Source organism: Mastigoproctus giganteus, chromosome 5, assembly GCF_048544385.1.
Source record: "Mastigoproctus giganteus isolate SK-2022 chromosome 5, ASM4854438v1, whole genome shotgun sequence".
NCBI classification, from domain to species: domain Eukaryota; kingdom Metazoa; phylum Arthropoda; class Arachnida; order Uropygi; family Thelyphonidae; genus Mastigoproctus; species Mastigoproctus giganteus.
The window spans coordinates 175,315,307-175,331,411 of NC_143579.1; the positions used below are offsets into that span (position 1 = coordinate 175,315,307).

Consider the following 16,105-nt stretch of genomic DNA (forward strand, 5'->3'; position numbering starts at 1 on the left):
ATTTTGGAGGCAACTAGCAGTAGAAGTGAAAAGCCGGAGAAAGTTTATAGAGCACTGCTGACCATTAAACCAACAAGTGTCCAATCTGAGAGAGTGTTTTCGATCACTGGTCTCTTTAACACAAAAATAAGGTCAAGTCTATAAGGAAAAATGCTTAATATACTTTGTTTTTTAAAGGATCATTTTCAGAAAAAAGCTGAGCAATAAATAGTAAAGTAATTTCCCCCAAGCTGTTTTTTTTCACATTATTTTTATTTATTTATTATTATTATAGGTCTTATTATTTTTTTGTTTACTATACGAGAAGATAGTTTTTATTCAAAGGATTTGAATACAATTTGTAATTTTGTATAATCTCAAGCTGGTTACTTTTTTGGAGCATTTTAATTTTTTTAAATTTTTTCTACTATAAGAGGTGGTACTTTGTTTAAAAGATTTGATTACGATTTGTACAATCTACCCAAGATAAAATAAATACCTGTGTTATAATATTTTAATTATTTTCCCTAAGCCTGAGAAGATCGGTTTTAAAAGTAAACTTCGGTTAAACTCGGTTTTAAGCAAGCCCTAGTGTGAATAGTTAAAATAGACCCTCGTGTTTGTTTCCGATATAAACGAGCGTGTTTTTCAATGAAAACTCAGGCGAAAAATAAGAATGTACCCATTTGTTGTTTAATTAAACGAAAAATGTCAATTTTAATTCTGATTACAGAAGCGAAATGCGTTATTACGTACAATTTTATTCTGTATACATAGGAATATGTCGATTTTTTATTCAGCTAACATCTGGAAAATGTATTTTTTCCATATAGACTACATTTGGATCTATCGTAAAATCGTATTCACGTGTCTTGAAGATAAAAACGGGTAATTTCGTTCTCTTCAAACAGACCGGAATTGAGCTTGAACGCGTCGGTGTCTTCAAAGCTATATTCTTCTTGAGTGGATATCAGTCCAACTGATAGAACGGCATGTACAGGGGTGTTTTCGGTAGTGATATTCAAGTGAACAAGGGGAATTTAAAACGAAACTGCATTCTTTCTATCGGTTGAAGTTGTACAAAGGGTACTAGGAAAGTTTTGCAATACAGCTTTGTTTATTTAATTTTTTCAAAGTAATTTCCTCTACATTCAATACACCTCTCCATCCTCCGAAACCAATCTTTAAACCAGTTCTGCCAAGTTTCACTAGGGAGTAAAGCACACTCGTTGTCCCAAGCCCGTAAAAGGTCCTCATCACTGGAAAACCGCCTCCCTTTTAGCTTCATTTTCACATGCGGGAACAGTGCAAAGTCGCAGGGAGCAAGGTCTGGCCTGTAGGGAGGGTGCTCGAGAAGTTTCAGTCCTGTCGTGGTCAAATATTCGGTGCAGGCTTTGGCGCGGTGAGCTGCAGCATTATCGTGATGGAGGTACCAGGTGTCCATTCTTGACTTTGGCCGCAGGTTCTTCATAGATCCAATGACTTTAGGTAGGCATTGTTCAGTATACCACTTAGCTGACTGTCTTCTGCGTGTCCAAAACGACACGTTCCACAATTCCACTCGATTTGAAAAATACAGCTATCATTTTCTTCTTTACAGATCGGGATTTTCTGACAATTACGAGTGTGTCGTCATCATCAAAGACCCAAACTTTGTTTTGAGCCTTGGTCGGCAGATCGTAATAGTACAGCCAAGTCTCGTCACCTGTCACGATGTTGTTCACATACCGAGACTGTCCCTTATCAAACTTTTTTAACATCTCCCGGCACCAAGTCACACGTCGTGTCATCTGCTCTTCAGTCAGTTGATGCGGTACCCAGAGAGAACAAAGTTTCTTCAGGTGCAAATGATCTTGCAGAATCGAACGAATTGCTGGTGCATTTAGGCCCAAAGTATCCTCTATCTGTTGGTAGGTCACTCGCCTGTTTTCGTCAAGCATTTTCCTCACAGCAGTAACCAGTAACGTTTTCCTCCGTAACTGACGTTCGTGGCCTTCCCGGCCTCTCAGAATCCTCCAGAGTGAAATTTCCCCTTTGGAATTCTCTATACCACCTGAATATCGTTGTACGATGTGGACAATCATCATCTAGTGCAAGAGTCATTTCTTCTAAGCACTGGTCTATGGTTAAACCACGCACGAAATCATACCGCAAAACTGTCCTTATCTCATTTCGTGACCACGATGCCATCGCAAGCACTTTACACTCTCACTACTAATGAATAACTGAGCCCATCGACTTGGCGCGGCGGCTACTATGCACGTATGAACATGTCTCAACATGCAGCAACAAGCAGCTTCCTGTGATTCATTGTTGCGTCATATTGCAAAACTTTCCTAGTACCCTTTGTAATACAGAAATATTGAAATGTATGTGAATTATCGTTTTGTGTGTTTGTGCTTTGCGAAGCAACTGCACAATTCTACTTACACAGTAGAGCAGTCCTGGTGAGTTTTCGATTCAATTTGACTGCGCGATTCCAAAACAAAAGCTTTAGTGACTACCACCCTTATTAAGTTGTTAAATAGTTTTTTGGCTTTTGTAAATATTATCAGCGCCTACGTTTACTAAGAGTAAGCGTAAATAGATTTTAAATTCAATCATAAATTTTAACTTTAGGAATTTTTACCATTAAGTCGGTCTGGAGATTGTGAAAACACAGACACGCGTTCGTGCGTTGCAGATACAGTACAGTGAAATCATACATGAAATTGTTTTCAATCATACATACACACACACACACATGAGCACAATAATTTTTTTAATTGCTAAACTGTTAATGTTATTTGCTGGCCTGTTAAGAAGCAGATGTCACCGTTAATATTGGTAATTTTAAGTTTTTGAGAAAAAAAACATTGTTATTTGGAGGTCACTTAAAGAAACACATGTCGGCTTTGCATACACACTTCAATTACTTGACAAAACTAAATAGTTAATCGTAACGTGTGTTTTTTGGAAATTTAAGTAGTCAAAAACCACACTTGATAATGCTAAAATATACAGATTTATACTTGAGGTAACATCGAAAATAACCTAAAATGCCAACCTTTTTAGCGTTGGTAATTTTCACTTAAATTCATTTAAACAAACATACTTATTGTCGTTTAATATACACTTTTATTTGTTGAGACAGCTAAAACGTCAAACTTAAAGTTGCAATTTTCTCATTGACATCTTGTGCTAACAACTAAAACGGCAAGATTACATTCTTAAATTAGTCAAGAATTAAGTATTTTGGTATTATCATGGACGATCGGTTCAGTTTCATCGCTCATGCCCGGTATCTATATATAATTAAAATACTGACTGGAAAGATCATGAGAATCTCCAAGAACGTATGGGATATAAAACCTGTCACTTTAAAGTTGTATTACAAATGTGTCTTCTTACTCATTATTTGCTATATTGCTGGTATAGCCAGATAAATAATAACTCAGAAAATTTCTTACTCAGGCTCAGCACTTTTCTATTCTAGTCATAACTAGGAACTGCAGAACTGTGTCTACAGTAGCTCTACAGGTACTGAACGGAAGGCTTCCTATTCAGTATGAGGTCATTTATCATAATTTACAGTTTTTTCATAGGAAGGCTATTCCTGCAAGGTTAGGAGAGTATGCTTTAGATTTGAATATGCCAGTCAAGGAAGATAATGAAAGAATTAGGAGAGAACTTAAAAATAGTTGACAATCTTCATGGACGGCTGCTGATTTAGGAAATTTTTTCCTAATATGTCAGAGTTTCATAAGCAAAAGGTGTCCTGGTTTTGTCCAGGCCTAAATTTATCATTTCTACTTTCAGGGCATGGCAATCTGAACTCCAAGCTGTTTGTTTTGGGGTTGGCTACATCGCCACTTTGTATGTGTGGTGTCCCAGAAACAACAGAACACTTAGTTTTTAATTGTAACTTTTATGTAGATCTAAGGCAGGAAACACAAGTCCTGACTGATGTTTACCTGGAGGATGAATTACCTTGTTTGGTGGAGACAAAGGAAAATTATATGGTCTTCTCTAGTTTTGCAGACAAGGTGTTTAAAAGATGTAAAAGACTTTTGGGTAGAAATCACTAGTTTATTAATTTTGTGTGGTTTTGGTTTTCACCTTGTTCTAGAATGGGTACGAGTTTTCTTTTTCTAACTGACCTTTTGAAGCTCTGTTCCTTGTTGAACAGGCTGGAATTAGGTTATTTTATTTAGGATTAAAGATAGACATAACGAACTGATAGTTTTGTTAATGGTTTTGATTTGGTTTGAAGACAAAGTAGAGTGAACATATTTGGGGTTGCCTTGATATAGGTCAACCGACAGAACTGGGAAATATTGAAATGATTGTCTAAATTTCACATATTCAATTTGTGGTTACTTGAAAGACTGACTATATAATAACACAGCTGTCAGGTTGCCTATAGGAAGCTACCATGTAAGCGAAGAGGTAATTTTGTATGCTAATTTGCAAATGAAGTTAGAACGGTTATGATACTGTTGTGTCAAGGAGTTGAATGGTAAATAAATTGTGGTGGTCTGTGTTAAGTTGGCAGCAGATGTTGGATCTAGACCAAGGTTACATAATGGGTGTACATCCAAATGCAAAAGTGTAATTTTGTATATACTTATTCTTTAATTGAAGCTACGATGTAAAGGAGTGCAAATTTTAATTAGTATTTAGCCATACAAAAGAAGAATTTTAGGCTACGCTCCCTAATTCAGATGAGCTTTTTAACTTTGATGTATAAATATTATGTATGTTGCTGTTGGGTCAAGAAGTTTAATGGTAAGGGTATTGTAGTGATGTGTTAAGTTGGCGGTAGATGTTGGATATAGACCAAGGTTACATTTTGGTTCTACATTCAAATGCAAAAATGTAATTTTGTATATAGTTATTCTTTAATTGAAGTTAAGATGTAAATTTTAAATAATTGGTATTTAGCCATACAAAAGAAGTTTTTTTTTTTTTGGCCAAGCACCCTAATGCAGATGTGCTATTTAACTTTGATGTATAAGTATAATTTGTATGTTACTGTTGTGTCAAGGAGTTTAATGGTAAGGGAATTATGTTGGTTTGTGTTAAGATGGATCCAGACCAAGGTTACATGTTGGTTCTACATCCAAATGCAAAAGTGTAATTTTATTGTATATAATTATTCTTGAATTGAAGTTAAGATGTAAATGAGCACAAAATTTGAAAGATTTGGTATATAGCCATAGGAAAGTTTTTATTTTTTTTATTTTTAAGCTCCCTGATTCAGATGAGCTGTTTAATTTTTATGTTTAAGTATAATGTATTGAAATTGCTGTTTTAGCTCCATTTAGTGCTGGCCATTCCAGTGTGGTTCATAGCTAGTTGGAAGGATGTTTATTTGGATTTGCTCTGGTCTGGCCTCTGATTGGTTTGTCTTTCAGTTATAAGACAATACGAGTGTTTTTTTTTTTTTTTTTTTCATGATTACTATACATATAAGATAAATTTTTGGGCTATTTCCAGAGTGCTGATCATGCCCAAATTGGTTGTGGCGACAGGACTGTTGTTTACTAGTCACTCTGCTGCTGCTTTTTTTTTTTTTTAGGGGATGTCTCCTCCTCCTTCCCCCACTGTCTGTCCTCTTTCCTCCCCCTCCCCCTCTTCTATTTCCCTTTTTCCATTCATTCAATCTCAATAAGAGTCTTTACCTGGCTGCCTCAATGTGACTTGGGATGGGAGTCAGGGGACCAGGTGTTCCATGCTCCCATGGCTGTGAAATGCCAGGCACCGGCACTCAAAACCCAACATAACAAAACACACACGTACATTACATAACACATACACACAGTTGCCTTGGCCTAGTGCCTTCAGAAGCTACAGTGACATATGGGGGGAACCCTGGAGGCCGCAACAAAGTACAAAAATAATAATAATAAATAAATCACCTTTTGTGCCTTTAAAAGATATCTGTTCTACATCATGAAATTTTGCCCATGGCACACATACCTTGGTCCTATTTCTTTTGCTCCTGGCAGACATACCCTGGTCCTGTTTCTTTTGCTCCTGGCAGACATACCCTCGTCCTTCTTGCATAGTATATTCTCCATCTCCCTGACAATACAGTCACCAACAATAACTAGTTCCTGTAGGACCAGTGCATTCTGCCTTGGAGATTGCCTCTGTATTGCCTGATGCACAGGATTGAGCTGGGCAGCTGAGAGCTTGATGGGCCCCTCATTAATTTGTTCGAGGGGAAATTACCCTATACCTCAAGCTCTCATAGATGCCCATCAGAACGCTGAGTTTGTGCCTAATTTCTTGACATTCTAGATACCTAGCACACGCAAACACATCTGCTCTGGCTAGATTATGTCCTGTTTTAGAAAGCTCAGCAAATATTTCACATTTTGCACATTTTTTGAGACTGATGCATTGGAGAATTGCCCCCTTCACTTCTCCGAGTCACAGTACTCTCGCTAGTCTGATCTTTGCTTTGCAGCTCTAGTCTGGGTCATGATTTCCGTTTAAATACAATTTAATTAACAATGAAATTTAATAAGATTAATAATATTTTTGATTAATTAATAACACTATAATAAGCTAACAGATTCCTAATACAGTGTTTTGTATTATGCTATCTAGTTTTACGTTGCCTGCTCTTGACTGGATGAGTAGGTGTGGAAGCTGGATAGAGGGCTTGAAGATGGGGAACAAAGGTTGCTGAGGGAAGAGATTCCAGGATGGAGGCAGCAACAGGGGTTGAAATGCTAAAGTCTAGATCAGCTGAGGAAGACTGGGGTGGATCAGCAGTAAGAATCCCGCTGTTTATATCTTCTGAAGACAGGTCATTTGAGGAGGAGAGGGGATGGGCCCGGGACCTTCTCTTGGTCTTCCTCCTCCTCCTTGGTTTACCTCCTGACAGGTGAGAGGAGGTACTCAGGGTCGTAGTGCTCTTCCAAAGAAGAGCTTGATTCACCCTGGGAACTCATTATTAAGCGTTTTGCTCAGTTGGAACTTTGGGTTGAAACTTTGAACAGCTGTCTACTGATAATTATTGAGTTCTGATTTCTACTGAAAGCACTTAGCTTTTACTGAAAAACCTAAGTTCAAACTATTGTCACTGGGGGGGGGGGGGCACTGCCAAATTACTTGATTTGCATAAAGAACTGGATGAAGCATATTCTTTAGCGGCCACATTTCCACATTAATCAGAGTCGTCATAAAATGTTCAAAGCTAAATCCCTTATCAATGATCTCTATTAATAATCATTCACTAGGACATCAATTAATCTCCTAACAAATTAATTAATTACAAACAATTATAAACCCAAGCATGGAATAAGTGACTAGCTTAGGTTAGGCTAAGCCAGCCAACGCAGACCAGAACTTGTGATCACATGTTCAGCAGTTCTAGACAACGGCCTTTGTTCTCAACAAATGAGGAAGAAGCAATGGCAACCTCCAGGTAACATAATTATTAAAAATAAAACCATTTCCCCACAATACTCAAAAATTGCTAGGCACTTCATTCTAAAAAATAGGAGGCAAAATCAGAAATCCTAAAGAGTTACTAGGCATAACTCAAACTTCCTAAAGCTAGTCAAAACTTATATATCATCAAATTCAAAATTCCAATGCAAAACAATGGCCAAACCTATATGGCACTGGCTTGCTGTTCTCTGTTGGAGTTAACAGCACAAGACAAAAATTAAAAACTGCTATATCTCCAAAACACCTTAGAAGTTCAGCACAAAATAATATCTGCAAACTCACCATCAAACCTAGAGATCTTGGATATCATGAAATAAATCCAAAATAGGGGAATTACACTACTTTTAAAAACACATAGAAACAATGCACAAAATTACACATACATCCTATAAGCTGGACCTAATTTCGAACATGGGGCAAGCAATAGAAATATTTAAGTTAGGGATTTGACATTATGTATATTATTAGCTATATGGCACAAGGAAGCCTGAGGCTTATGCTGCATCAGCCAAAAAAAAATTCCCAAGTTACCCTGTGAGAGAGAGAGAGAGCTAAAAGTAGAAGGGAATCACCAAGAAAGAGAAGAATGATGATATCCAGTTCAGGATCCTGGGTGTGCCAAGCCCATACTCACCAGATGTGAGCCCCTGGGGTTAATATACTACTAAGTTTCATAAATTAAATGCATATTTATTTGTTTTGCTAGATACAATTGTTATTGAACCAGAACCATGAATACAGTGAAAGGAGTTAGGTTGGAGAAGATCACGGTCCGATCCATTACAAAATTTCATCTGTGAGGCAAAGAAGCAAAACAAATCCTTGAGAAGATAAAAGCTGTATATGGGGAGGACTGCCCATCACACAAAACTATGAAAAATTGAAGATGAGAGTTCAGGTGTGGCCAAAGCAGTGTAAATGATTACTCAGGAGAAGGTAGATCCACCCAGTGATACACCCTGCCATTGAGGATAAAGTGGAACAGTTAATCTTTTTTTTTTTTTTTTTTTTAATGAAAACCCCAAACACAAGAGGTATTAGAACCTATAGTACTTAGTACTGTGCATGGGTTGGAGGTTAAGAAGATATGTGTTGACATCAGACACTTGAACTTCTGTAGACTGTAATTTTCAGGAAATACATACAAAGGAAGGTTGTTCCAGAAAATGGCAGCTCAATAAATAAATGAGGAAGATGAAAAGTTGGTTCTCTGAGTTTGAAGTTGGACAGTAAATTGATGTTGGCTGGTGGTAGCACATGATTGGACTGTTTTGAAGGAGAGAGCGGGAATTATAGAAGCCAATTCAGATGAACGGTGCCCATGGAAGTATCAGTAGAAAAGGCATGCAGCAGAAACAGTACGTCTATGAGATAGAGTGCACAGACTCTGTTAGAGATGAGTCATTAATAAACCTAACTGCCCTCTTCTGAATGGAATCTAGGAGCCTGAGAGAAGTTTTGAGGGCACCGTTCCAGATGTGGGAACAATATTCCACGGTTGGGCGGATTTGCGATTTGTACAGTGAACAGCTGTTTGGAAGATGCAGTTTTTTTAGATGCAGAGGAAGTAATATTGGTAATGTGCTAGTGCCAAGAGAAATTAGAAGTCAGGGTAATCCCCAAAAGAGATATACCATCTTGCGTAGAAATCGGAGTGTCACCAAAGACAAGCGTAGGAGCAGAAGAATCCTTTTTGCGAGATATAAGACAGGACTGAGTTTTAGAAGGATTGAAGTCAACTAAATTGCCTTTGCCCCACTAGAGAATTACCTGGAGATCAGCATTTAAGAAATTGGTAGCAGATATTCAAGAAGTTGAAGCTGATTGAGCAGGGCAAGGTTTCTCAAAGCAGAAAGTGTTATGCAATGGCTATCATCAGCAAAACTATGGATAGGATTTCCAGTCAATGGAAGAATGTCATTAATATACAAGAGGAAAAGAGTGGAGGGAAAGAACTGAACCTTGGGTGACACCAGCATTACTAGAGAAGTTAGAAGACAGAGAGCCATCTACCATCACTCTCAGTGAGTGATAAGAGAGAAAACTGGATAACCAATTACTAAAAACCGTTGGCAAACAGTTGATGGAAGCTTGTTTAAAAGACCTTTATGCCAAACACTATCGAAAGCCTTTGAGATGTCTACAGCAACTACTTGTGTTTCAACAAACGTTTCCATTGAATTAGTCCATAAATGGGTAACATAAGCCAGAATATCACAAGTGGATCGACACTGACGGAATCCATACTGGCGATTGTTGATCAGACAGAAGGTTTCTAGGTAGTTTAAGAGTTGGCGGTTAATTGATTTCTCCATTACTTTAGAAAGAGTAGAAGTAATTGCAATGGGACGATAATTGGATGGGAGGGACTTGTCACCCTTTTTAGGAACTGGCTGGATATGAGCAAATTTCCAAGCATAAGGAAAAACACCTTTGGAATAAGAAAGTGAAAAAAGGCGGCAAAGAACAGGAGTAAGTTCAAGAGCATAGATTTTGAGAACAAGTGAGAAATACCATCAGGACCTGGAGCTTTCTTAGCATCAAGATTCGTCAAAATCCTTCTGACATCCTTTTGACGGAAGACCACAGGAGGCATTGACGGGTGTGCTGGGAGGTGTTTTACCAAGATCATTAATGCACGAGTTGGAAGAAAAATGGGATGCTAGCAGGTCAGCTTTATCCTTAACTGAAGTGACAATAGAACCATCTGGCTTTGACAGAGGTGGGAACAGAGATGGGCAAAAGTTGCGGCCAATAGCTTTAGCAAGAGACCAGAATGCTCGGCTACCATTAGGGCAATCATTAGGCCATTGAGGATAAAGTGGAATAGATAATCTTTGAAGGCATATGCCTATAAATGGGGAATACTAATAGCAATCTTAAAAGATTCCATAAAGTTCATGACTATAAATTTTATAGCAAATGCAGTGAACTTCATTGGATCTGCTTACACCATAATGCATGAGTCTGCTCTCACACAGTGATCAAGTGTGGCTTTGAAAATCTGCGGCACCCATTTTATTCTCCTGACTTCAGGTTAATTGCTGGAATAAACTTCCATCGGTTGTTGTGGAAGTTGATAGGTTAAATAAATTTAAGGAGGAACTGGACAGGCATTTGGAGGGAATGGTGTGATTTTTTTTTGGCTGATGCTGCATAAGCTCATACACTTGCTTTCTTGCATCACATGCCACTACTACTACTTCTTCTTCCTTGCTTCCCTAAAATGAAGGGGGGGGAGGTTATGCAAGTGCAATTTCAGTCTGATGAGGTAATCAATGAAGTGAAAGCCTGGTTTTCTGCTGAAAGTGAGCAGTTCAATTTGAGGGTTTAGTGTCAAACAATGTGAACTACAAAATCATTTTGTAATGAATGCTTTTGTAATTAACTAAGAAAAAGTCATTTGACATTTTCTTAGTTTACCAGAAATGTACTTACAGCCCAAGTTAACTTTAAAGTACCAGAGAGAGATGCAATTCTGTGATATATGCATTGCTATTTGTTTGTTGTTTGTTATTTGGATTTTAGGAGCATTAGCAACTAAGGCCATATTGCTCCGGGGATATGCGGTGGTCATTCCCTGACCTTTCCGCATCCTCCGTATTTGGTGGTCACGGGCTCGAACCCCGGTCTAATCAAGAAGCGTGTGCTACGCACTGCTGCTCCTGCCCACCTGGCTACGGAGGCGCCATTTTGCTATTTGTATAAAGCAAAACTAGTCATCTCAAAGAAAAAATGCAATTTTGTAGTTAATGTTGTTTGACACTAAACCCTTGCATTCAAGAATGCCTGAAAGAGCTTAGCCAGATGGGAAAAATGTCTAGCTCTATAAGGAACAGTGAAATTGCCAGCCAATTTCTTAATCCACAACTCAAATATTTCTAGGTTATTGACTACTCATCATATAATAGTAATGATAATAAAATCAGTATTCTTGTGAAGTCAAGGATATAGGGATATTCTAATAACAGGTTTTAAACATGTTAAGAAACGTCCAATACTGCTTTCAGCATTTCATTCTGCTTTACACCACATAAAATATATCCATTTTGCAAACAATGTAATAATTTTTATCCCATTTTATCATTCATTACATGCTAAAATAAAAAAAAATGATGCAAGTTGATCTGTAGGACACAAAATCAAAAAAAAAACCACTCTTATCAATCACTGTGGAATTGAAAAATGTTTTAATGTGCCTTATTACATACTCAAAAACCTAGCCAAATCTGCAATTCGGTGTATGTGTGTATCTTGCAACAACACGTTCTGGCATTTAATAAAATAATGACACTATTCGTGAAAGAATTACAATAGTTTACTGCTGGCTATTTTTAAGTAATACATGTGTTTTCTTTTTGTTTATCACAAGTAATCATTTTTCCCAGAAAAAGAATTAATATCCTTCATTGACTTAAAAATGTTAAAAAGAAGGCAGGAAAGATAAAGAATGATGCATGAAGTGATGTCCAATAATTTAAGACAATTAAAATATTCAAAGGATGAGACGATATTGCTATTCTGAGACTACGAACTTTAAACTAAATTACCAAAGAGTTCAACTAAAGAAAACAATTACAGTAAACCTTGGTTATAACATCACTGATGGGATCATAAAATTCTTGACATTATAACCAAGAAACCTTATAACAGAGGTTTATATTTCTTTTTAAATTACATTGAAATTAGTAAAAATTTAATATACTCTAATTAACAGATATAAAATTCATACACATCACACACAGTTATGACTCCAGTTACGCTAAATATGGTTTTTCTTTCATAGGCATTGTGCACACTATTTACAAATATACATTAAATCAATTTATCCAACCAGTTGCTAAACTTCTTTTCCAATGACTCAATAATTTTTTGTTTTCGATTCCAAATTGCATGCACCATTCGGATTCAATAAATTAAATTCATGACCAAACAATGCATTTCTTCTGTATTTTCTATTTCTCTACTAACTTTCAATTTATCCTTTACATAAAACTTTTTTGGTTGCTGTCCATTGTAAAATGTACCGTAATTCATAGCATAAAAACCAAGTCTTAATCTTTGCAAAAGAATGATGACAACTGACTTCAATTCAAAATTAAAATGATGTTCTTGAGCAGAGGTGGGTGATACTAAATTCCCAAGAGTTTACTCCTGGAAAACAAACTTTCAAGATTCTCAATTTCTTACATATTGAGACACTGTTTACAAAGAAACCAATTTGCAGAACAATACTAAACAAGCCACAAGGAATGACTTGTTTATATAATCAAAGCCTCCAATACATACAAGTAACATCAATATGAATAATGCCACATCATCACCCATGCCTGCTGGTTTTGGATTTGTGGCATTTTAGTTCAGTTCATTGGAAAATTTGACGTTATAGAAAAACCTACAATTTTTAATTTATGTTGTAACTGAGCTAAAATGCCACATTTTACATGAGGACTTTTCTTACGTGACTGAATTATGATGTTATAGCAAAGTTGTATTTCCAAATGTCACTTTAACTGCATTTAGTTGTATATGTATTTTAATAGAATACTCACACATGCAGAATGTTTCAGAAGAGATGGTTTCACAAATTTTGAGTCAAGACTAAAAATGGCAAAAGATTTAACCTGTTATACCTTTCAAGGAGAGTTTAAGAGCATTCCTTTTCAAAAAAAATTTTAATTGTGTGAAATGTCAAAGTAAATTTACATAATCAGAGAAGAATTCTTAATAAATAGCAACATGTATTCAGAATTCATTAAACAGTTAAGATTTAGAAACAATTAAGGGATTTTCCCATTTTTCGTCATGTGTCCCCATTCCCATCATGCTTTCTATAAAACAGTTAAAAAAAAAAAGATCAACCTCATGTATCACAGTATGATGTACTGCAACTCCTCTTTCCTAAGTTGAAAAATAAAATTCAATGAAAACAGATTTCTCAGCACTGAGAACATTAAAAATGTGATGCATTCTGAAGGTTAAATCAAAGAAAAGTTAGTTGTTTTCAGCAGTAGTGACATCATTGACAGAGAAAAGCTTAACAAGGAAACTACTCTGACAGAGATAAAGTTCAATAATTAATACCAATAAAAATGTGTCTGAAATTAGTCTCGTTATTTTATAAAATATATCTCATATATACACACACACACACTTTTTAAATATACCTTTTTATCAATAAGAATAAGCAAAACAATATTTGTTTCTGTAATATTTCTTTCAGAACTAAACAATACAAAATACCTTATCACAATTATAAAATAAAATGTCACTTCAGTTTTGGTTTTGATTTTCTATTTTTTCTTGAAAACACTGAATTATTTGTTTTGAGAGAATTTCCATCAGGGTAGGCTTTAATTCGTAGTTCACTTTCAATATCAGAACGAAAAGATTTTTCTAATGCCTATTAAAAAACAGAAATTAAATAAATATTTTGAATAAAAAAATTAATGTACAGAAAAATGAAATCAGAAATTATATTTCCACAGAACTCATTTTCTTCCATAATCAATTAACAAGCAAAATGTAAAAATTAAAATATGCTGCAATTAAAATGTTCAAAAAGGACCAATTAACCCTTCTAGCTTATTTATTTTTTTTAATCAGGAGTTTTGGCTCCAGATTAAAATGAATGTTTTTTGAAGAGCATTCCTAATATAAATTATGACAGTGCCATTTTTACATTTGGAATATTCAGCATTTTATAACATGGTTGCATATGAATGCTTCTTGATAATGTTTTTTTTCTAAATAAATAATACTATTTGCATTACACAGGTCACACATATATACCTGTGTACTAGATAGGTCTTTGGATGCAGATTCGAAATCTGTTTTCAGTTTTCCTCAAGCACTAGTTTTTGTGATGAGGTCAACTACAGGAACGTGATGAGAATGTTATAACCACTCACATACCTATTTGACCAACTTACGTGAATATTATTATTATTTATACATTCACATTTATGTAAGTATTTAAATATATCTATATCCTTGTTATTTCATAATTTAATTATGATTTGCTTCAGGTAAGATCTGGTGAATTACTGAAACATGTTCATCATTGTGGCTTGAGATTATAAAAATCACTATATGTACAGCTGTTTCCCAAACAAATAACAATAGCATATAATCATAAGGGATATTTTTAAAATTTACCAGTTCTCTAGGTGACTAGAACAAGGAATGGGAACCACATTATCTGTACTGTTTGTTCAAATAAATTATGTAACTGGCTGAACAAAAGGAAAAAAAATTGATGTCATTTGCTTTAGCACCCCTCCCCAAATTGATCCAATGATATAAAGGGAGCCAAAAGACCACATTGGCGATTGTTACTTTTGTAACGTGAGGTGGCTGAATTTTGAGTGAAAGATAAGTACAAGATTGTTTAGCCAAACCTGGATTCAGTAATGAGACTAATCCCTCGTGACAACAATATGCTAATTCATTAGTCCATGCTGTAGACCCAGTTTCTTCAGAAGACAAAATGGAATGCAATGAAGGTGTGAATGGTGGAGACCTCAGAAACAGAGCTGTTTACCCAAGGCAAGTTGAATGACTTGAATGACTATATTAGAGATTTAGCACCCACCAAAGATAGGGGTGGCTGAATTTTGAGTGAAAGATAAGTACAAGATTGTTTAGCCAAACCTGGATTCAGTAATGAGACTAATCCCTCGTGACAACAATATGCTAATTCATTAGTCCATGCTGTAGACCCAGTTTCTTCAGAAGACAAAATGGAATGCAATGAAGGTGTGAATGGTGGAGACCTCAGAAACAGAGCTGTTTACCCAAGGCAAGTTGAATGACTTGAATGACTATATTAGAGATTTAGCACCCACCAAAGATAAAGCTGAATGTCTTGCCTCGAGACTAAAACAGAAACACTTGGTTAAGAACATCAAAGCATCTCACTAGAATATAAATTTTTAGAAAAGAAACCACTCACATCTGTTGTTGCAACAGTACACACAAGTTCTCACTCTGCAACTTCCATGATATCAACCATCCATATTGTTCACCTAAAGCAGACATGCTTAACCAGAAGACTCTACTCAAAGCAATTCAGTACAGCAGCACTCATCAATAAAATATCTGTAATGGCCTCAAAGTCATTAATATGTTAATGGACATGAAATGAGGGTTCACAAAATATTGCTGTTTCTATGCCTATGGACAACCATTCTACAACAGATGTGACTGGTCTCAAAGAAACACATAAAAGCCAGGAACAAGTAATGTGCACTATGTTCCATTAGTGAATCCAATGAAAATTTTCCTTTTCCCTCTCCATATTAAACTTGGCCTAATGAACAGTTTTGTGAAAGTGATGGGTAAGATGAATGTGAGAGGATTTCATTATTGAGTGAGAAATAATGAAAGATCAGTGCTGGCAAAATGAAAGAGGAAATCTTTGTGAGACCTCAAATTAGAGAGTTTCTGCAGGATGAACGCTTTGAAAAATACCTCAATGTATTAGAACTAAAGGCATGGCAGACTTTCAAATGGCTTTGTGAAAACTTTTCTGGGTAACCACAGGTCCCTTGCATATAAAGGAATGGGGTGTTTTATGTTGCTGAAACTTCATTTCTTGTATTTAGGCTTATTTCCAGAAAACTTTGAATGGTGAGTGAGGCAGTGGAATGATTACCATCAAAATATTAAGTTGATGAAA

The 16,105-nt window shown here is 36.0% G+C and overlaps 1 long non-coding RNA gene across 1 annotated transcript in view; it reads right to left on the minus strand.

Moving 5' to 3' along the window:
• Nucleotides 1-11,857: 11,857 nt before the first annotated feature.
• LOC150085864 (uncharacterized) overlaps nt 11,858-16,105 on the minus strand; it is a 65,159-nt gene continuing 60,911 nt past the window's right edge. Inside the window, exon 3 of the long non-coding RNA XR_016546944.1 lies at nt 11,858-13,828. This is a non-coding gene — a long non-coding RNA (uncharacterized LOC150085864). The remainder of the gene's footprint in view (nt 13,829-16,105) is intronic.